We start from the raw sequence: 22,430 nt of genomic DNA on the forward strand, positions 1-22,430 counted from the left end.
CTGCTTGACTGACGTGATAGCTTTGCATGATGAAAAGGTGGGTACGGTGGACAAGGAAAAAGCAGCAGGATGTTCTTTTACATTGACTTTAGCGAGGCCTTTTTCATTGTCTTCTATGGTATCCATATGGCCAAACTGGTGAAATATGGATTAGATGAGTGGATGATAAGGAGAATAAAAAATTGTCTGGACTGACAGCCTCAAGGAGCTGTGTTCACAAAGTCCAGACAGAAGATGTTACAAGTGGCATCCCGTGGGGATTGATGCTATGGCCAGTGCTGTTTGATGCATTTATTAAAGGCCTAGAAGAATATCTCAGTAAATTCACACAGGATATCAGAGTAGCTGATAGGTTGAAGGCATACCTACTACACAGACAGACTTCAACAGATTTAAATAAAGGGCTGGCAGGAATCTCATGAAATTCAAAGAAGCCAGATAACCAACAGAGATGTAATAATCCCATGCAGCACTATAAGCTGAGAACCATCTGCTAGGGAAAAAAAAACAGTTTTCCCAAAAAGGACCTAGGTGTCCTGGTAAGTAGATGGTTGAAGACCATCATCAGTAGCCTCTTGCAGCAAAGAAGGCCAACACATACTTAGTCCATTCTAGCAGGAATAGCAGGAATGTTGAGGAAAGTGGTTCTTCTTCTGCTTGGCACTAATGAGATCAGATTTGGAGGACTGTGTCTAGTAGGAGATCCCCAGTACAAGTAATAGAGACATACTGCAGCAAGGCCTAAGATGAGCCAACAAGACAGTTGGAGCAGGATACATAATGAGGACAAGCTGAGGAGCCTGGCTTTGTTTTACTTGGAGAAAAGGCTCAGGAGAACCTTACTGATGTCTTCAGCTTCCTGATGGCAGGGTACAGAGGAAGAAGAACTTTAAGCTCTATCTGTATTCTCTCCCATTACCAGTGATTGGTTGGAGGACACTAGTGGCAAAGTGACAGAATTCTCCTTCACACTTGAGTTCTTTCTTCTCAGGCACTCCAGCATGATCCTTGAGTTACCCTGAATTTCCACTTTGGTAAGTAGGACCTACACTGACTCCTGTGTTGCACTCATTCTATCACTTTTTTATTATCACTTTTGAGAGAAGACAGTGTAAACAGCCCCTGCTATTTACACAAATTGGGGTTTTTGTTTGTTTATTTTTGCTTGTCTCCGGGATGAATTTTATGAATACAAATCCTCTTAAATCAACTGTGTTTTTGAAGGGAGAACAGCAGATCTCTCATTTATACTCACACTCATACACTGTCCATCAACAATATAAGAAACAGTCATAACAAAGCTCTCCTCTTCCTCAACGGTCTCTTTAAAGCTGGCATAAAAATTAACAGATCAATTGCCTCCTTGAGATAAAGAAGAGACAAACATTGTCCAAGTAAAGTAAATGAGTACTTTTCTCAGCAGTCTACCTAAAGGTCCCCTACAGATTTATATGATAATGGAAAAACCTTCTGTGAGAATTCTTTGATGTCTTTTAAGGACAGAGCTTTTCCTTTGGTGAGGTCCTGTAGAGTTTCATTCCTCTGTAAGGATTTCTAATTTTTGCCTAAAATATAAGAACACCGTGACTGTAAGATTTCTATCTACTTATTAAATATGATAGAAAGTGATCATTAGATTCAAAAATTAGTTAGACATAGGTAATAGGGCACATATATTTATATGCCTTCACAAACACAATGTGCACATGTATGCCTGTTACCACGTCTCATTTCTTTAAGCAAGCAAGATAAAAATACCTTTGCATAAATACACAAATGAAATCCAATGAGTAATACTCAGTCTTAGCACTTTCATTGGAGAAGATGATTTTTAACAAAACAATAATTTAAAATCAACTATTAATATTTCATATGAGAAGACTACTCACCACTTACAGCGCACAACTATACTATAAAACTCCAGGAAACAAGAAGGAGAAAAGCAAGGTAAATCACCACCTTTTATATATGTTATTCATACTCTTCCAATTATGAAAATCCATTAAAGGATTGGCAGTCCCAGCAGGATTACAAAGGGCCTGTGTCAGCATTTCCATCTGTTCCAGTCCTGCCCAACATACATGCAGCTGTTGCTCTCAATTACTCAGCATTCATTACAATCAGCCCTTTTTTCCAGTTTCCCACCTAGCTCTAGAGGACTCCAAGTTAGACTCCAGTGTAACCCCATGACAATATGGGATACACCTACACCTGCTATCAAATGCATAGTTCAAGCTGTGCCCAAGAAGTAACCATTACAAAAAATTGTTGGAAACACTGAAACTCCAAGTCAGAAATTCGTGGGAGGATGTTTAGGATGTTCAGCTGTGTTTTCACTCTGTAATTTCCAGTTCTTTTTACACAAACAAGGAGCACATCACTCCTAACCACCACTAGATCTTCCCCACCATGACCTTTTCATCACAGCTACCGTGGGAACTTCTGCCTCAGAAAGCAGAGACCATGGGTGGTGACATCCGTATGAACCAGACCCACTCCTGGCACCAGGCTGAAAAGTTACTTTCTGTGTGAAAAACAAAACAAAAAAGCTGAAGGTCCTGAAGCACATTTCAACAGTGAAACTTAAATGGATGTTAAATAAAAAACAATAGCAAATCTGCTTCAAAATCACAGCAAATCTGAATTGTGATGACTGTCACTACCACTTAAATTTAGCTTGCATCTTCTTTGTACTGGTATCCATTAATCCAACACAAATTTTAGTCAGTATTGACAGGTACATTGTCACAGATTTATGTATCTAACAGTGTGACTTAAAACTGGCTTAGTTAAATTCATGTCAGTTTGGGGGCTAGAAAAGGCATAAATTGCTAGAATGATCTTCCCAACTGATAGAGTAGAAAGATTATATATTCTAAAAGAATACTAATCAACTAAAAGAATTCTAAAATTATTCTAAGTGAAAATTATCATCTCTTTGGGAGATGAAAGTTATAGAAGAAAGCTTCATTAAAATGTGTAATTAGGTGCAGGAAATACAAAAGACTGATCATAAAGCAGCACAAACTAAAGCCCTGAACTACCAAAGGTGTTCCTGAAGGATTACCCGAGATTCTTAAATAGGTGATTTGGATTTGCTTAAGAGATTTTAATTCAGCAAAGAAAATGAGTAATATTCAGGCTACACTTATGCCAATGGGAGACTGGTAACTTAAGTGTTGTAAGGAATTCATTCTATGTTTATTATATACAGTGAAACTGTCACACTGACATTCAGAATGAAAGCAGTTCATGTGCAACTTTCCCTTATCTGCTTTTCTATAACATCATAATATTAGGGGTGCTCTTCTTCCAGGCTTTGCCTTCAATTCAAGTCAACACTAAACATTCAGTACTATATATTTTTCTTTTGAAAAGTTGAGGACAACAGAAGTAATGAATAGAAGCTGCACTGCTGGGTTTGTACCTTCGTGAGTGCCCACACTGTCATACTGCTATCAGAAAATCCCTTATATATAGCTTTCTAGCATCTGCTGGACATTTATGTCATCATGAAAGCAGTTCTTAGGATGACAACGTTATTGTTTTGTAAGGTGCCTGCTATGTTCTGAGTGCTCAGAAAGATATGAGTGGAAATATTGCACAGCAGTGTCTGGTCACTTTATCTTAAATCTTTAACACCAGTGGCATGACTAATAGTTTAAGTCTCAGAAGCGAGTATGGATCTTAGCGAGTAGAAGAATGGATAATTAAAATAACATTTTCCATAAGTTTATCACAGATATGAATTAGACCAATTGTTGGCTGATAAAAATAAGCATATTTGTTAGTTAAGCTGTTTACAAAGCTGTATCTTTGAACTGTGCTCAGCTAAAAACATCTTTGCCCATCAACCAAAGACAAAGCCTGTTCAAGTGACAACAGGAGATCTAGAAGAGAGATGATAATTAAGGGGGCAGATATCATTTCCTGGGGTAAACAAAATAGTAGGCAGATAGTGGGGACAGGATAGGATATAGCTGTATATTACTCACAATGTATTACATAGTGTTTATTCTCATACGTGGGTTGATCCCAGCAGAATAACAGCGGTGCCAATGAACAGACTGTGGTCTATGGTTACTTTAGCCAAACTTAAAGAATTTTTCACTGGTAATATTACTGCTTATTATATTTTATTATATTCTGTGGGTTTTAGAATCATTTTTATACAAATTCTATTTGACTAGTTTGGCTTCATCCATATCATCTCTCAGATTCACTTCTGCAGGAAAGTCTTTCTTTCATACAGCTAGAAGAAAAGCTGTTGCTGTTGTCTCTATAAGAAAAGTCCCCAGTACTCTGAGGATAGCAATGTGGGTCCAATCCTATCCTAGGTTATCAGCAAAATACTCCCTCCATGCAGCTGTGCAGTGGATATTGGGTGCCTGGGGGTCTGCGCATCTGCAAAAGCAAGCTTGCTTAAATGCGAAGTTTAGAACTGGGTTACTGAGCCTTTTTTTAACTACTTGTACAGGGCTGGCCTGCAAGATCTCCACACTCACAGAATCACAGAACCACCAAGGTTGGAAAAGACCTACAAGATCATCCAGTCCAAACATCCACATATCACCACATGGTTCTCACTAAACCATATCAACATCCAAATATTCCTTGAACACCTTCAGGGTCAGTGACTCCAGCACCTCCCTGGGCAGCCCATTCCACTGCCTGACCATGCTTTCAGAGAAGGAGAATTTCCTAACGTCCCACCTGAGCCCCCCCTCCCCCCAGCACACCTTGAAGCCATTCCATCTAGTCCTACCTATCACCAGTTACATGAGAGAAGAGGCCGACCCCCAGCTCACTACAACCTCCCTTCAGGTAGTCATAGAGAAAAATAAGGCATCCCCTGAGCCTCCTCTTCTCCAGACTGAACAATCCCAGCTCCCTCAGCCGCTCCTCATAAGGCCTGTGCTCCAGACCCCTCACCAGCTTTGTTGCCCTTCTTTGAACACTCATACATCCCCATCAACTGGAAAGGAAAAGATCAGAGCTTGTCTATTTTTCTTTTTAATACAGATCTCAATGAGATGTTCAGAATTCAGTGTGGGATGTCACCTCTGTAATACAGCAGCTTTTTACTCTCCATGAGAATTTGTGGTACTCTCATAAAGTGTTCATTGTCTTTGCCATGGCATGCAAACCCTTGCAAAGTACACAGGCAGTCACATCAGGCTCTGAAATACACATCTGGATATTGCAGGTCTGCATCTTCTCATTGTGTTACTCTACACAGAGAGATGCTGTATTTGATTAAAATATATTTCCTCACCCATGGATGGCTTAGGATGGTTACACTCTCTCTTTTGTTTAATATTCTCTCTTAATGAGACTATTTCTATTTTTCACTAAAAGTGAGCAATTTCATCCTGCCACAGTTGTTCTTTTCTTTGACGTACATATATTAAGTCTAATTTGCATGTATATATAAAAACTCCTTAGGGACAAAAATCAGTTCCGTCTTAATCTATACAGTACACTTGACATATAATATTTTTCTAAGCACCAGTGTGTACTTCCCCACCCATCATTTATTAATAGGCTTACCATCTGCATTCAACTTTAAATTCTACCAATTAATAGATGCAATCCTGGCAACATTTTGGGTACAGCTTTCATAATGTGTAAAATCTGATAAGCAATTCATTTTACGCTAAGGAATTTAACCCAATACCAATGAGACTGTAAGAATACATTTGTTCCAAAAACTTAAAATAAATTGATGTCTTTGGATGAGACAACTTTCATAGGCATTCATTTAAACACTAAACCTCAATAGCTGCACAGAGTTAACAAAAGTGCTCTTCGACTCCCACACAAGCTGACTCACACAAGATAACAAAACTATTAGCTCCTGAAAGAATTCTGAATTTTCCTTTATTATTCCAATGACTTCTCCAGTTCAGAGGAACAAAAGTTCAGAAGTGGATGGGTGACCAGGTTATAAATCAAGGAAAAGACTGCTGTTGACAAGTGGCCTATGTCATCATCCCAACTGCAAAGTCCATCTGAAACTGAGAAATGTATCAGCTGTTACCATTAGTTTTGCCATTAGCCAGCAGCCCATTCCAAAGCAAGCATAATCGTTGTTCAGTTCCCACTTTTCACTGCATCCCTCTCATCTTTCTTTTTTTGTTGTTGCTGTCATTTCAAAACTCATTTCACATGTCCGCAGTTAATATGCCCACACTACTCATTTGTGTGTCCAAATGTCATTTTCTATGACTCACATGTTTTCTTCTTTCTGTCTCACTTTCTCCACAGTGAAATACTTTTTCCACTGGATCAATACAGACCTGTCAAACACAAATCTGAAGTTCATGAGCTGTAAATGTCAAAATGAGATCCGATATTTCTTTTTCATTTTGATTTGATTTTATTTTTGTTGTTTTGGTTTTTTTTCCAAACTAATGAGATGCCATACAGTTATTTCTATGAATGTTACTTCTTAGCTTTGTGTAATACACCTGAATGTGTCAGTATTGAAGCAGTGATTTCCAAAACGGGTAACACAAATACAGCCATGTGTTTTTCTTCTCTATTTTGCCTGACTAGGGCCAAAATACATATAAATAATGAATAGAAAACAACATAATCCTTGGTGTTCTTGTCTTTTAGGCTACATCCAAGCTGGGGCACATTAGAGCACTTCCAGACTCCTTGGGCTGAAATATTCACTCTGAAACTTTGGACTTGGGCAAAACCAAGCAAGCAACAGCAGCTGCTTCACTCTTGAATCTGCCTGGTTTCCCCACAGTGAAAGCCAGAATACATGATTCAGGTCTGCCAATGATCTGAACCTTCCAGGGTCTATGACTGCAGCAGTGCTGCTGTAATGCATGCACCAGTTTCTCTATACACAGCATTAAAAAAATAAACTCAGTTACCAAACAGTATGAGATGGATTAAGTCATGTGCAGGTAGTTCAGTATGATAGCCAAGGATGTCAAATAGCTGTCCAGAAGATAACTGTTCCTCTTACAACAAGAAAGCCTATTGAAAGGAAGGACAAGGAATTGTAAATCTCAAGTAGAGGTTTGTAGGAAATCATCAGAGAGAGGACTGTAAAAGGGACTTCACAGAACAGAAGGGCAGAGAAACCAAGGTGGCACTTCAGAGAAAATCAAGTGCAGAAATTCTTTAATGAGTCAGTCAGGTCAGAAGGAATGTTTTCCTGAAATGTAAAGAAAAAAATGGACTGGGGAACGGAAAGTTGACTTTGGATTAAGATTAAATTTGAATTGAGAATATAATTTAAATTGAACATGTCTGAATGTGGTTATGGGGAAACTGCAGGAGGGAAATAGGGTGTAAAGTAGGCTTGGTACCATTTGGCATCCATACTGACATCAAGAATGGGAATTCTTGGATCACACTTGAAGAAGATAAACAAACAAAACTCTCTGCTGATCTGTACACTGAGATGTAGAAATAAGACTAACTGCAACTACCACTTGATCTATTGATTAGACGCCACCAGATGATGAACTACAAGCTAATGGCAAGCTATTACCCAATTCAGTATAAGAGCAGTGGAGTAAATCAATACACAGAAGATATGTGACATTTTTCTATGCTTTCGGTGGGGGGAATACTAGCAACTTGCTGTATTCTTTTCAGTGTGGACAAGACAGATATACCTGTTAGGAACTACATTTTGCTCATTAAGATTCCATGGGACAATTATTGGGTTGGAAGGGACATTAAGGATCACCAAATTCCAGTTCCTCAGCCATAGGCAGATTTGCCAACTGCTAGATCAAGAATTATATCAGGCTGCCCACGGCCCCATCCAACCCGGCCTTCAACATTTCCAGGGATGAGACATCCACCACTTCTTTGGACAGCCTGTGCCAGCACCATGCCAGTCACTCAGTGAAAAACCTCCTCCTGACATCTAATGTAAATCTCCCCTCCTTTAATTTAACACCATTCCCCCTTCTCCTATCATTCTCTACCCGAGTAAAAGGTTGATTTTCCTCCTATTTATAAACTCCCTCTAAATATTGGAAGGCCACAATGAGGATCTAATATGGACCTGCTATCCACAGATTGGTGGAACCTTTTTCAAACATATTTTTGAAGCAAGAAATTCCAGTAATTACCTGTCTACTTAAATAGAAGAAGTAAACTGGCTTCTTACTGACTTCTCTGTATCCCCTCTATTTCTAGTATTGAGCTGTTTTCTGTATTCAGCTAATCCAAAACCCAACAATTTCCTAAACCTTCATCAAACCTCCACATCTTTCTTGTCTCCTATTCGAAGGGTCTCAGACTTTATAGGTTCTCTCCATAAGGGAACTACTCCATCCTCTTATTCATCTTAGCTGTCTGTATCTTCTGTAATTTCTCTGTCCTTGTAAGCAGAGATCAGAATTGCATTCAGAACCCAAGATGAGGTCCACAAGGATGATCAGAGGGCTGGAGCACCTCTCCTATGAAAAAAGGTTGAGGGATTTGGGCTTTTTTAGCTTGAAGAAGAGAAGGCTCTGGGCAGACCTCATTGCAGCCTTCCAGTACTTGAAGGGAGCTTACAAGCAGGAGAGGAACTGACTTTTTACACCATCAATCTAATAGTGATTGGACAAGGGGGAATGACTTTAAACTAAAAGAGGGGAGATTTAGGTTAGATGTTAGGAAGAAATCTTTTACTCAGAGGATGGTGAGATATTGGAACAGGTCACTCAGGTAGGTTGTGGATACCTCACCTCTAGAGGCATTCAAGGCCAGATTGATTGGGATCTTGAGCAGCCTGATCTGGTTGGTGGCAACCCTGTCCATGGCTGGAGGCTGGAACTAGATGATCCTTAAGGAGCCTTAATGGATCCAACCTAAACCATTCTATGACTGTGTGTGTGTATGGTACAAGTCTTTATATAGTGATAATATCCCCTCCTTATTCTGTATATCCATTCTGATTATTTCCAACATTTTGTAAGCTATATTTGCAGCAGCACATCAATCCAAAAAATAAATAAAATGTCTTGAGTTTAGTCACTAAATGAAGAAGTATTAATCTCATCATGCTCTATTTTTGCTTTTCTCAGTTATACCATATTCTTATTGATTTACCTCAGCTTCAGTTTTGATACTATCAAGTAGTGTCAAGTTTTGAATAAGCTTACAAGTTCCTTATGGCAATGAACATGCCTTCTTTTTTATTGTGATGTGCCTGTGATTTTCTTGAGTATGCTTCAAGACTGATGCAGCAGGAATGAGAATGAACATACAGAATAATGTATGAACTATTGTACTAAGGGACTAATGACAAGAACTTCTGTTACCATTTAGCTTAGCGATATTGGAAGGAGAGGGAAAAAATGTTTTTGTAACTGATTATATGGTTGATTGTAACCAAAGATGTCAACACTGGAGGTGATTTTGGTACAAAAAAATTGTGTAACTTAAAATTGATTAAATTAGTTAGAAAGAGATTTGGTACTGCTAACATGGACTCTGTTGCCAGTAGAAATCCTGATTTGTTATGCTGTGCTTTAGGTTGCTTCCCCTTGTCCATAAACACAGGAAAAGATATTGAGAAGAGCTAAAAGAACAACTGGGGAAAAAAATAAGAACAGCCAACTAACTCGGATTATTAACACAGTCAAACAAAGTCTCAGATGAGATATGATTACTCTCTAGGCATATAAAAGGGGAAATGTCAAGATTGAAAATAGATTAACAAACCAAAAGAAAACACTAATGTAAATGGCCAAGACTAAATTTACATCAGAAACTGAAGGAAGCAGAAGGAAAAGAGTAATAGATTGCTATAGGAAAACTTAATGTGTAGTGACTTACAAAAACTCCTCTCATCAGCGTTGTGTGGAGATGGTTGGACAGCTCCTGAGACAACACTTCATGAGCCACCTTGCTCGGCTGCGGATAACCCAGCACACTGGCTTGCTTCTCTGTCAAGGCAAGTTTAACAGATAACTATACTGAGGTTTTCACTGGTACTACTGGTCTCTGAGAGGCCTCAGCAAACATTAGATCTCAAAAGTTCCAGAAAATAGATAGAAAAAACTCTCCCATGAAAGATTACAAGAAGGTACAAAACATTCAGAACGAGATGGATATTTTTAGCTTAAGGACTATGGATTTTGTCAGTTTGCCAGATGTTGCTGGTGTCTGTATCTGCCCTGAACTTGATCCTCTCTAAAAGCAATGCTGTGCTAGAAGAATTCTGTTCAACAACAAACCTGATAGGTCTCAGCTGGAGAACTTTGTTTAACTGCTTTCTAATGACTATTGAGAGAGTTCAGAGAGAAGGCACACATACACACAAAAACACAAAATCAGTTTTGGAAAGTATCCTCTCCTGACAAGATAGGAGTGGTCTTCCTGTCCACCCTGGGGAAAAAGTCTGCTCACAGACACTGACAATCAGAGCTTCATAAATAGGAAATCTTTCAGGCAGCAAAATGGCTTAAGTTCCTGCTTCTAAGTGGAAAAAAAGACGGCAGCTTTCAAAATATGATTTTAGAGGAAGATTCTCATTAACATAGGAAGAATCAAAGATCAGGTTCAAACAGTTACGAAGTTAGAGACTCAATACACATGCCAAAAATAAAGGTGAAGACCTGCTTTTGCTTTAATTATTTTCATATTGCCTGCAAAGTCTGTTTTTCATTCAGTGTTTTCACAGGTTAAGTATGTAAAGGAGCACAAAGTTTGCTTCATCCCACTCCTCTCACTGTAGTGCTTATCCCAGAATACAAGGAGAGCTTTAAATGTAAATTTTGCTCCATACTGCTCCTGGTAATGTTACAAGAAGCCTCTAAACACTTTGGAGCTTCTGAAAGAAACGAGCAGTTTCTTCTGCGTCATCCTACTCCCCTATTTCAGTGCCTCTCCACATTAGAAATCACCACAGCAAAACTATTTACACCACAAAATTGCTTCATGATTTTTTCAGCCCTGTGCATGTGTTTTTTTGAACACACTGCAGTCCTAAGAAAAACACAGGGAGGCAAACATTAGGCTAGCATATCAATGTATGAAGTTGCAGTGTAACTAGATGAATTTTTTAAAGCCCCAAACTTTTCTTTACCCAGTATTGTTCTGTTCATTCCCTCCAAAAGAAAGTACAACAAATAATGATTATTCATCAGCAATCATAAATTATGCATGCATATATAATGATTATACATAATTATTGTACATTACAATGACTCCTCTCCCATGGCCATAGATTGAAATAATAATCACTGTACTTAGACATTTATCAAACATTCTTCTTATTGAGAAATATAACATTTTCATTGAGAATGTACAGAGGTTCCCGGCAATCAGACAATTCTGCCTCTTGACAACTCTTCAAAAGTTACCAACATTGGGCAGAAATTGAAAGTGTTATGAACTGAATCAGAACAAGCCCTTCCAGGAAAAGAAAAGGCAAGCTTGAGAACACATGTACATACCTTACAGGAATGTGAATGTTCTCAGATCGAGATCCTTTCTGACTTATTTCTGGTGTCAGCTCTATGCAAGCTAATGATCACTTCAATTTCTCTCAAGAAGCTAAAATATATTTTAGCTGATTACTAAAGCCATGAACTACATATTATTAGTAGGATCCCACCTTAAGAGCTCAGTTCTGCCACTGGTAGCCACCAGGCTTACTGGTGTATCTGCAGCTCTTAAAGAGTTTTCTTCAAGCCTAGAAGTCCACTACACTGCTCTTGGTAGGCTCACTGCCCTCTCAGATGTGGTGTCTCTCTTCACACCTTCCCACTACTGCAGAACTGGGGCTGACACGAGTCAAAGGCCACAGACTCAAAAGAAAAACAGATGCTTACTGTTGCCTTCAAAAGAATTCCCAGGATCGGGATGTGTTTAGCTCTCAGCTGTAATTTCAAACATCCACCTTTTGTTATCTAGCACATCTTCCTACCACACAAAGGCAGCCAGCAAGGCCTCACCTTCGGCTCGTGCCAGGCATCCCATACCTTGTGAGGTAAACCTTCAAGGCAAGCCTCTCCTCTGTGTATACGCACAGTCAGTGCTTAGTAGGTAAAACATTCAGGGGCTTCAAACAAGCTATGAGGAGCCCCAACAAGGTGCTGCAAGCAGTTCTCCCTCTGCCCTCCCTGGCCGGCTGGGGCTGTAGACCTGTGCAACCAGCCCTGAATCAAAGAGGTTGGGTGGCTTCCTGACTGCCCTTAGAAGCTAGATGGCTGATTGGATTTGGAGAAAATGGGAAAAAAGTGACTCCTTGAAAGAAGAGCAGCTGATGGGATGCCACTAAAAGTTTCTGCCTGGCACAGAACATGGCTCACTGAGGAGCTCTCCAGTGCCTCTAGACCTTTACATTCCATCATTCTTAAGCTCATTTTCTATCCAGGCCTCTTGCTTCTTTACTCTTTTGTTGAACTCACAGTCTCACTCCCACTAGGGCTGTGGAAGTTATTTTCTACCTACGAAGACAAATATCAGAACACAGTTAGATAGCTGCAACTTGAAAATAAAATATAAAACCCCCACAAACTAAGCATATTGATGAAACAGGCAGTGTAATTCAAAACCTGAATGATAATACCAGTGGGACTTCAAGCTCCTAATGAATGGGGGAGCATAGGGTTGACAGAAAGAAAGAGCACACCAAGTGCACCATCATTTTCTATCATTTAATTATGTGTTGAAATATCCTCTCCATTTTTGGTTCTATTCTTCAGGGTTTTAGAGAAAGGAAAATCATCAACTTACGAGCTGAGGTGGTCAAAAAAAAAAAAAAAAAATAAAAGAAACAGTAGTGCCATTAATATGTTCCGGATACAACAGGTCGTGAAGTCTGAGGAAAAGGATCTTCCTCAGATGAAGGTTTTCTTGTATGCAAGCAAAAAACAATCATTTAAAAAATAAGGAGGACTGCTTCATTTTAAAGAATATTTTAGAAAAAAACATGATTTATTTTAGCATATCAGGCACTTTTTCTGTTAAGTATGCACTCCTGTTACTGTCAAATAGAAGATTAAATTCCTACAAGCATCAATTTATTATTTAAATGATACTTTACAGTTGTAATATATTTCATTCTCTTTTGGCTTTCTAATCAATTCTTAGAACTCCTTATGTATACAACAAAAATTAACTTAAACGAAGCTCAGCTTTAATAAAATCAGTCTTCAGCAGATTTCTGTGAAGTGTCCAAGTATGTTTGCACTGGGAACATATCCTCCTGCTGCTGCACAAGAGATAAGAAGGGTTTTACTGGTTCCCAAAAACAAGTATACTCACTCAAATGAATCTCCCAGGACCCAGTATCTTTCTACCCTCCATCTTCTGTGAATTAGCATTGCTCCAACCATTTTTATGATTTAATAGCTGCTTTTTTTCTTGCTACGACTTTCCGTTTTTTCACTTTCCCAAAGAAGTCTGCTTTATGTAAGAATGCCTATGGACAAAGTGTTTGTCACAAGCTTTTTGTTGTAATTCACTATTTAACTAATGCATTATGTCTTAGACTTCTGCACAAAGAACAAACCGCTTTAATATTGTGTCCATGGGAATCTTTTAGCACATTTTGAAAGAAAGGTAAGCAGTTACATTAAGAACATTTCAGCCTTTTTCATATATTCATTTTTTTCTGGAATATTATAAAATTGCAGTTATGCAGTCCATATCTGACAGTAATTTATATAACCTACAAAACACTGAGATTCGTTCAACTGAAGAATATAGAATTAATCACCTTGTGGGGACACGCTTCATTATGTCCTCATCTTCGAGGCTGACAAAATTAAATCTCCCTTGTAACCCTTAAACTCTCTGACAGATGCAGTGTATGAAAACCTAAATTACACAACCTTAAGAATAAATAACAATGCAGCTAACAGAGAATTTGCTGTGTTATGTAGTACATGAACTAAACAATTAGTTGAAAACAAATAATCTTTCTGATTTTCCATTAATCTGTATACATTTTACCTCCGCATTATCTGCAATAAATGTACACTATCATGATGATACATCACCAAAGTTCAAAGCTGGAGTCTCGCACAAAGCATTGGAGACACTGCTAATGGAGTATTATTAATGTCTTGAAGATAATCATGCAGATGCTGGATGATTCTGCTTTAAACTGTAGTTAAAAGCAATTATGGAAAGCATTTTGGTATTTCCATGATTTTAGTTAAAAGCAAAAAGCATGCATATTTTTAAAAGTCTTTGTTTTCTCAACTGAAAAAAAAAAAAAAAAAAAAAAAAAAAAAGAATATATTTTTACCATAATAAGCATCATTTTAGCTATAATCTGTTGTCATTACCAGTTGAGCTCTGTGAGTGATGGCAGGAACTGGTAAGCAAGTTTTGGATGACCTTTGAGCAGTTCCCTGGCAGCTTTTTGAAGCACTCCCACACTGCTGCCCTCCCAGCAGCTTTAGCTGGGCTCTAACTGGCAGCAGGGCAGACAGGGTGAAAACCTCTCCGGGAAGAGCTTCATCTCCAAAGTCTGCCTAGAACCACACTTAGCACCACATTTCAAAGCTTTACCTTTGCAGTAAGCATATCTTGAGTCTATTGCAACAGCCAGTAGCATCACTCTTCCAGAAGTATTTTTCTTGAACGTCCACTATGTGAAAAAAAGCACAGAGGTCAGGCATAGTACAGTATTTTAAAGGGCAAGAACGTGTGTTATTTTCTACTTTTGGTGTGAACATTATTGTAATCTCAGCTAAAAATTGTATGGCACTTTCTTCTTAGCTGTGAGGTTGGCTTTTGTTAAATGGTGTGGTTTCTTTGGGCTGACATGGTCACTGAAAACAAGGTTTAGCCAACAGTTTCAGTGATTAGCATTGCTCTCTTAAGGTTTGCTTGACTGAGGGATCTTATACATTATTCATGTGATAAATCAAATAAGAGCCCAATAATTTAAGGAATCTGCAGGAAAAGTGCAGTATGACTTATTTGTCTGATGACAATGTCTCATGGAGAATTTGAAGTGAGTGCTCATAGCATGCATAGAACAAAGTTATTTCCAATGTAATAGAGCAAAAATCTCAATTTCAAGTTAGTTTTTAATGTCTGCTTGAACTGGAAATGATTTGTAATGCATGCCTGCCCGTGTGCGTGTGCATGAAACTCCAACATATGAAAGTGGAGAGTTTGTGACCATTAACAAATGCGGATGACTTTATTGCAGCTCATGTTACACTACAGCAAGATTGCCTCCATATGTGCACTTGGTGAGAAATGGGATGGATATTTTAGCAAATTCAAAGCAGCAACAATGGCTAATTCCACATATTTTATTTCTGTCAATCTTAAGAGGTATTTGTTGGTGGTGGTGGTTTACAAAGATGGCCAATTTTATTAATTTAGAAGCACTAGCTTCCCACTTGTTTTCTGTTTTGTGCAATAAACTGAAAACTGATCATAATAAATTCCCTGTATGAATATGAAGTGATCTCCTTGCCCAAAGAATGGGCTTCTCAGTGAGCTGACCTGCACATGACCAGCTCAGATCTGCCAGCCACCCTAGCTGTTATGCAACACGTCTGGGGCAGCTCTCAGCGCCAGCGCCATGCCTTGTCCTCTCACTGAGCTCCATCTCCAAAAGTAGCACAGAAAAAGCTGTCTCCTCAGCTTTTGTGCCCACAACAGTTATGCCCAATAGAGCTATAAACTGGAAAGGTACTGACACCTCTGAACTCAGCCTCAAATTTTGCTCGGTTATCTCAGCCTTTAGTTTTCTGATTGCTTTGCACTGGAGCTGTCAAGCTGGCTTATTTACTTGTCTGCTCAGAGAACAAAGTGAAAGCGTGGCTATTTTAAAAGGGCTGGAAACAAAACCCTATAAACTGCATGAAACAAAACAAAAATCCCTACCTCCATATAATCATAGAGAAAATGTATTCTACATCACGAGAAAGAAAAACACAGAAGTGATTCCCAGATTTTTAAATTATCCAATTTGGATTTCATTCCTGAAATGGGAATAAAAGATTTAGTTTGTCTACTGAGATCTATTTAAAACTTGACTGAAAAATTTAACAAACAGTAACTGTATAAAAACCATAGCTGAAGCAGATATCCTTAGTGGTAGCGTATTAACAGGGGAAGAGTTCACAGAGCTGTCACGTAGAAGCACACATAGCCCTGGATACAGCACGCGGACAAGTGGGCACTAGCAGCGGCCCCTGCCTGGCTAACAGTGGGACAGAGAGCGAAATCTGGTTTTGCCAGCAGTCAGTTATGATGCAGCTAGCACAAGGAACTTATTTGCTGAATTAGTTGTTATCATCTTAAAATCATCACATTTCAGAGCAGAACCGCGGTTTAAATACGGGAAATGCTATTTGGTGTATATGCAACAGTTATTAAACATAATGAAAGTTGAAAGCCACAGAACCACACTCAATGCTACTGCAAGACTATGGAACATTTCTGTGGCCAACACAATAAAGTACCATATGCTGAAGACATAAGCAGCCAAGAAGTAATACACTAAGTAGCCTAAACTGCAACATGCTGTGGGCCAGTATCTGTGCAAATATTTCAGAAATGAGAAACGAGTAATTATTCTGAGAAACAACTATGCCACTGCAATCATCATTTTTAGATACACGCACTGCCAAAAATTAAATATAATCCTTGGAGAAGAACAAAAATTCTCTTTATACGGGTGAAAATTCTACAGTATTTCCCTGCTAAAGACATCTCAAAGATATATCCAGCTAAAGTGTTTCACCTCTTGACTCTTCTAGAAGCCTTGCTGTGATTTTTTCAGGCACTAAGTCACTCAGAATATTCTATGTTCCCTTTGTACACTTCAGAAGAAACAACAAAAGCTTTTCTTTTCCCCCCTTACATTATGTTTTATTCATAACCACTGAAAAGAAAAAATTGAAACTATGGTGAGAGTCACTCTTTCGACTTGTCTCTATTAGAAAATTGAATCAGAAGTGTGAATGGTTTCTGATACAGATAGCCAGGGCTTGCGCTGAAAACAAGGGTAAGAACTAATGCAGAACTGGAAAAGGTAATTCCAGTGCCATTTTTTTAATGTGACTGAAATGAGATCCAGTTTACACCAGATATGCCACTGGAATTGTTCACTGGTGGAACAAGTAAACAATGCATCTAGACAAAGAAAATAGCTGTAGGCTTTGTCAGACTCCAAAACAGCCATGGCACACAGCACACACCTTCCTTCCTCCCAGTGGTCCTGGACTCACAGCGCTGGAAAGGAGTGAGTTCGCTCAGCAACGGCCAGAACCAGCAAGAGTGCTGCACGTATGATCCATAATTGCTTTCCCATAACCAAGAGATGTTTCTCAGCTACAAAGAGAGTTCCTCAGTGTGTATGTGAACAATCCCGTTTGCTGACCTGTGTAGTGCTGCATTTATGACCATGAGGGCCTGGTTCTGTTACATCGGCTGTCATTTCTGAAGTTCTGATATTTGGTAAAATTGCCCTTTAGGCCAGAGGACACACAATCTACATTCTTAGGCGGTGATGCAGACTTTGCATTATCAGCATGAACTGAGCTATGACTGTTTTCACCTTTCCATGTTCATAGGTAGCAATGAGGAATAAAGCATACGTTAGAAAAGCTCCGCAATGTCATCAGCTTATATCTGCAGCCTCTAAAGAAGCTGCAATGTGATCAGTTTCCATTCCTCTGGCATGAATTCAACAAATAATAATTTTGAGAAGAAATTATATGTATACTTTTTTTTCCTAAGAGAAGAGGAAGAGGAAAGGGCTGTGAAGTTAGAATAACTTCTACTGAGATAGAACAAGAGGAATTAAATGATTATGAGATCTTGAGGCAATTTATCACCATTTTTATTGACTACTGATATATGCTTACATGTACATGTACTGTAAAGGGAACTACAGAAAGATGTATGCATAAATCAAAGTGGATTGTATTTAAAATAAAACTTTTACATATCATCTCTTTTTTGAAATTGCATTAAGCAACACTTGTGAATCCATCATTGGCTTCTTTGTTTGTTTTTTTCCAGGAAAAGGGGAAACACTGCGCAATCCTCATCTACCATGTATGGGTATGAGCATTAAAAAATCTTTCACATTCCTCCACAAGATAAAGCAGGTTAAAGAAAGAAAAAACATTACATTTAGTTAGATACTACTACAGTTATGCCTCATACTTTTTTTAATGTCAAGTGAATTGTAGCCACAGAAAGTTAATAGAAATGTAAGGCTTGTACCCATTGTTCATTTCACTCTGTTTAAAGGATAGAAGAAATAAATAATGACTGCTTAACGGGAGTCTAATGTATTCTATGTGAAGTATTTATCCACTTAAAAAGTGGGGAGCAAAGACAGCAAGGAAGGCAACTGGGGCTTTATCCTGTTACCATCAAAGAAAATGGGAAGTCTGACATTAACTACAAGATGTTGGACTGTGCCTTTGGTTTTGCCAGTGAAACTGTATGTGAGTTTTGGATTTTTTCTTGCAGCTAAAAGGCAGTCATTTGCTGCCCTCTAGAAGCAGACTATTGCATACACTTTGGCATTCTCCAAATAGCCACATTTTTTAGGATACATGCAAAAACAATGCAAAGAAATGCTGAAGCATTTTACTGACTCTGCATAAACACTAAATTATGTGATTATGTATAATACGACTGATAATGATCATAGATTTCTACTCTGTAGTTTGTTCAGTTGGTGCTCTGATAACAGCTCTCAAATAGAAGGAACAGAGAGGTGAGATGTCCTGTAAGGTACTGGGAATTTTGAAGTGTTCTCTCAACTCAGAGTAGTTTGATAATGTCTGATTATTCCGGTGGAAATCTGGTATGTTTCCAGGTATTGCTCCTAAGACTGTCAGAGTTAACTTCACAGTGGAAATTAACTCAGATAAGTTCCTTACCCCGTTTAATAAAACTGAAAATTAGCAAAAGAGAATCATTACTGTATTTTGCTAAGTGCAACTCACATTGCGCTGACTCAGAGCACAGAGAGGAGGAAGGGGAAAAACATCAGATTATGCTGAAATCATCGTAAAATATGCCAGCAAGTTTTAATTATGTGTAATTTATTAATAGCTTTTTTCCTTCTCCCCTAAAGTTGCAGGGATCTTTATTAGTTCATTAGAGCATTATCAATAATGACTCTTTGATTATCAGGTTGCCAAGTTAGGTAAGTTGAATTTGCAGACACTTACATTTTATATCCTCATAAACCTCAATTTATTAGCAATTTAAATGTTGTACCTCTCCCTTTGAAAAGTACAAATCAGAGATTCAAGAACCCATTTCAAATACATCCTATGTGTTATTTTTATTTTCTAATCAACTTATCTAACATGAAAGCTTATTTTTAACTGAGGTTCACCACAAGGTCAAGACTAAGGGGCCAGGAGTTTATGCAGACTGTGAATAAACAGCTGCCTTCCAAAAAACAGCATAAAGACAGACTTTAATTACTTGATTTAACTGCAATACCAGTAAATGTGTATACTCACACACTAAAGGTGTATCACTCATATTTCAAGTTCTGAGCATATCAGTCGATATTAGTGCAAGGCTAGCTATTTTAAATACTCACAAAGAACAATAAATCAGGAACTTAGAAAGTTTTCTGAGCTCACTGGCTGCAGTTGGCAGCTAAATAAAGCATGGAGGGGATGCCACCAAGTGGTGGCTGTTACCACATACCAGTGTCTTCCGCACTACCTCACCTCAGCGGCAAAGAATATTCCTGTTACAGATGTTGGAAACAGAATAGTGTAAAAATAAAAAATTGCTGAGGTTAAAATGATTTGCTAATGGTAAAACTGTCAGAGACTTAAATGAAACCAATATCAACTTCCATTTCAAGCCTTGAGGGATATTTACCCAGAAAAGCAGAACTGCAGGTCCTGTAGTCAGCAAACCAACAAGAGCAGCCTTAGGTGTATCTGGAAGAGGCCCTCTGAGTGAAAAAGATTATCTGGACTGCTAAATGATGTAGGTACATGTGATACAACCAAGTGCTGAAGAATTATCTCATCTTTCCCTCACTCTAGGCAGCTTCAAATGGGTCTCTCGCAGACAAAGTCTGTGCACAGTTCTGGGAACAATATTCTCCAAGGAAGGATAGAAAAGTCATTGTGGTTGAAACTACATCAGGTCTGCTTCTTCCGCTCTCCAGTTGACTCCCTTTGTTCTTTATAATCCTTCAACTTTATTACAGCAAATTTTGCCCCTCGAATATCTCATAAACCACATCCCAGGACATATATAGCCTCAGTTCCATGCTATAAAAACACTCAGGAGGGCTATTTTGTGCCTTTGCATTATTTCAGCCACTGCGGCGCCGAAGAGGCCCAGAGGAGACATCTAGGCCCACAGCATGGATGCAGCCAGTCTGCCCTGATACCAGAGCTGAGCCAGTAATTGCATTGAGGGCATGAGCTACCCCTGCCACTTGCTGTGGGATCACTGGAAAGCATTTGCTTAATACAAGAAGCAATTTAGCAACCTGCCCTGAGTAGAAGCACATTCCTAAAGAGCAGCACAGACTTCTTTCAGGAACCCTGCCACAACTCCAATATGAGTCTTGCATAGAAAACATGAAGAAACTTCCATCAGAGTTATCGCACCCAGGATGTGCTGCAGGTGCCTGGCCCCCTTGGAAGAGCTTTGGACCAGGTTGCACAGATAGGCATCCAGGTGGGTCTTGAATGACTCCAGTGAAAGAGGCTCTACAGCCTCCATGGGAAGCCGGTTCTGGTGTTCTGTCACCCTCACAGTGAAGACGTTCTTATGCACATTTGTATGGAACTTCCTCTGCTTCAGTTTGTGGACTTTTCCCATTGTGCTGTTGCCACACACTGCTGAAAAGAGTCTGGCCAGATCCCTTTGCCTCCTGCACCTTAGATATTTATAGACATTGATCAGATCCCCTGTCAGTTTTCTTTTCTCAAGGCTGAACAGCCAGGTCGCTCAGGCTTTCCTTATAAGAGAGGTGTTTCAGGATGTTCATCATCTTTGTGACCCTCCACTGGACTCTCTCCAGGAGATCCCCATCTTCTTTGTACCGAGGAGCCCAGAACTGGACACAGTACTCCATGTCAAGCCTCACCAGGGTAGAGAAGAGCGGGAGGATCACCTCCCATCGCCTGCTTGACCATGGTCTTTTTAATGTACACCAGGATACCATTGGCCTTCTTGGCCATCAGGGCACACTGCTGGCCTCATGGTCAAACTGTTGTCCACGAGGACCCCCAGGTCCTTCTCTGCAGAGCTTCTCTCCATCAGGTCATCCCCCAACCTGTACTGGTGCATGTGGTTATTCTTCCCTAGATGCAAGACTCTACACTTGCTCTTGTTAAACCTCATCTTGTTCCTCTCTGTCCAATTCTCCAGCCTGTCTAGGTCTCAATGAATGGCAGCAGAGCCTTCTGGTGTGCCAACCATTCCTTCCAGCTTTGTATCATTAGCAAACTTGCTGGGGTTGGTCACTATCCTCTCATCAAGGTCATTGATGAAGATGTAGCACAAGACCAGACCCAGCACCGACCCCTGAGGAACACTGCTAAATACAGGCCTCCAACTGGACTCTGCACTGCCAATCACAACCCTCTGAGCTCTGTCAGTCAGCAACCTCGCCACCCAGTCACCTATCTCACACTTCTTCAGCTTTGTTATAAGGATGTTTGAGACATCACATGTTTGCTCTCCCCCCATCTACCCAGCCAGTGATGACATCACAGAAGGCTACCATGTTGTTCAAGCATTACATCCACCTGGTGAACCCGGACTACTCCTGATAACCTTCTTCTCTTCCAATTGCCTGGAGATGTCATCCAGCACAATTTGTTCCATCACCTTTCCAGCAATGGAGACTGACTGGGCTGTAGTTCCCTGGATCAAGAAAAATAACTTACTACCCTCCAGTGTTTATCAAGCAGCAAAGTGGATCACCACCAGTTTTGTATAAATATGAAACTGAGAAAGAATTATCAGTTGCTTGTTCTTGTTGACTCACGCTTCATAAGAAAATGGCAGTCAGATTGAGACAAAGCCATATTTTCTTACAAATTGCTTGAAAACAAGACATCAAAAAGCTTCATATAGCAGCATATTTTGCTTTTCACCTTCAAACTCAGTTTGCACAGAGAAGCATAGAAGCAAAAATGTTTACCCCAAGGTAAGCAAGAAAGCAAGTATAAGAACTCAGCTTATCAAATACATAACTTCATAAAAGTATGAGTGTATGTAATGAACGAGATCAGAGAAACCTGCTAGTCTTACCTCTGACAGCAGCCAAAGCTCTTTGAAAGAATTAAGGATACAACAGACATTCATAAATGATCAGAGGCTTATATATTCTAACCAATACTGGATGGTGTAGTACCTGCCTTAAGTAAGAGAACTGCAAATCCAAAGTTGTGAAATTACGGGAAAAACGGAAATGTTACAGTAGAAGAAAGGTCTTGAAGTTACTAAATCTCAAAGCCCCAGTC

General features: G+C 39.3%; 1 long non-coding RNA gene across 1 annotated transcript; it reads right to left on the minus strand.

The window, feature by feature from the left end:
• Positions 1-5,930: 5,930 nt before the first annotated feature.
• Positions 5,931-11,360, minus strand: LOC107310348. Its single transcript, XR_001553566.2, has 3 exons — positions 9,805-11,360; positions 6,891-6,996; positions 5,931-6,299 (listed from the first exon to the last, which is right to left on the minus strand). It is a non-coding gene; the product is annotated as an uncharacterized LOC107310348 (long non-coding RNA).
• Between the last annotated feature and the right edge of the window lie 11,070 nt (positions 11,361-22,430).

This window comes from Coturnix japonica, chromosome 2 (assembly GCF_001577835.2).
Source record: "Coturnix japonica isolate 7356 chromosome 2, Coturnix japonica 2.1, whole genome shotgun sequence".
In the NCBI taxonomy this organism is placed as follows: Eukaryota; Metazoa; Chordata; class Aves; order Galliformes; family Phasianidae; genus Coturnix; species Coturnix japonica.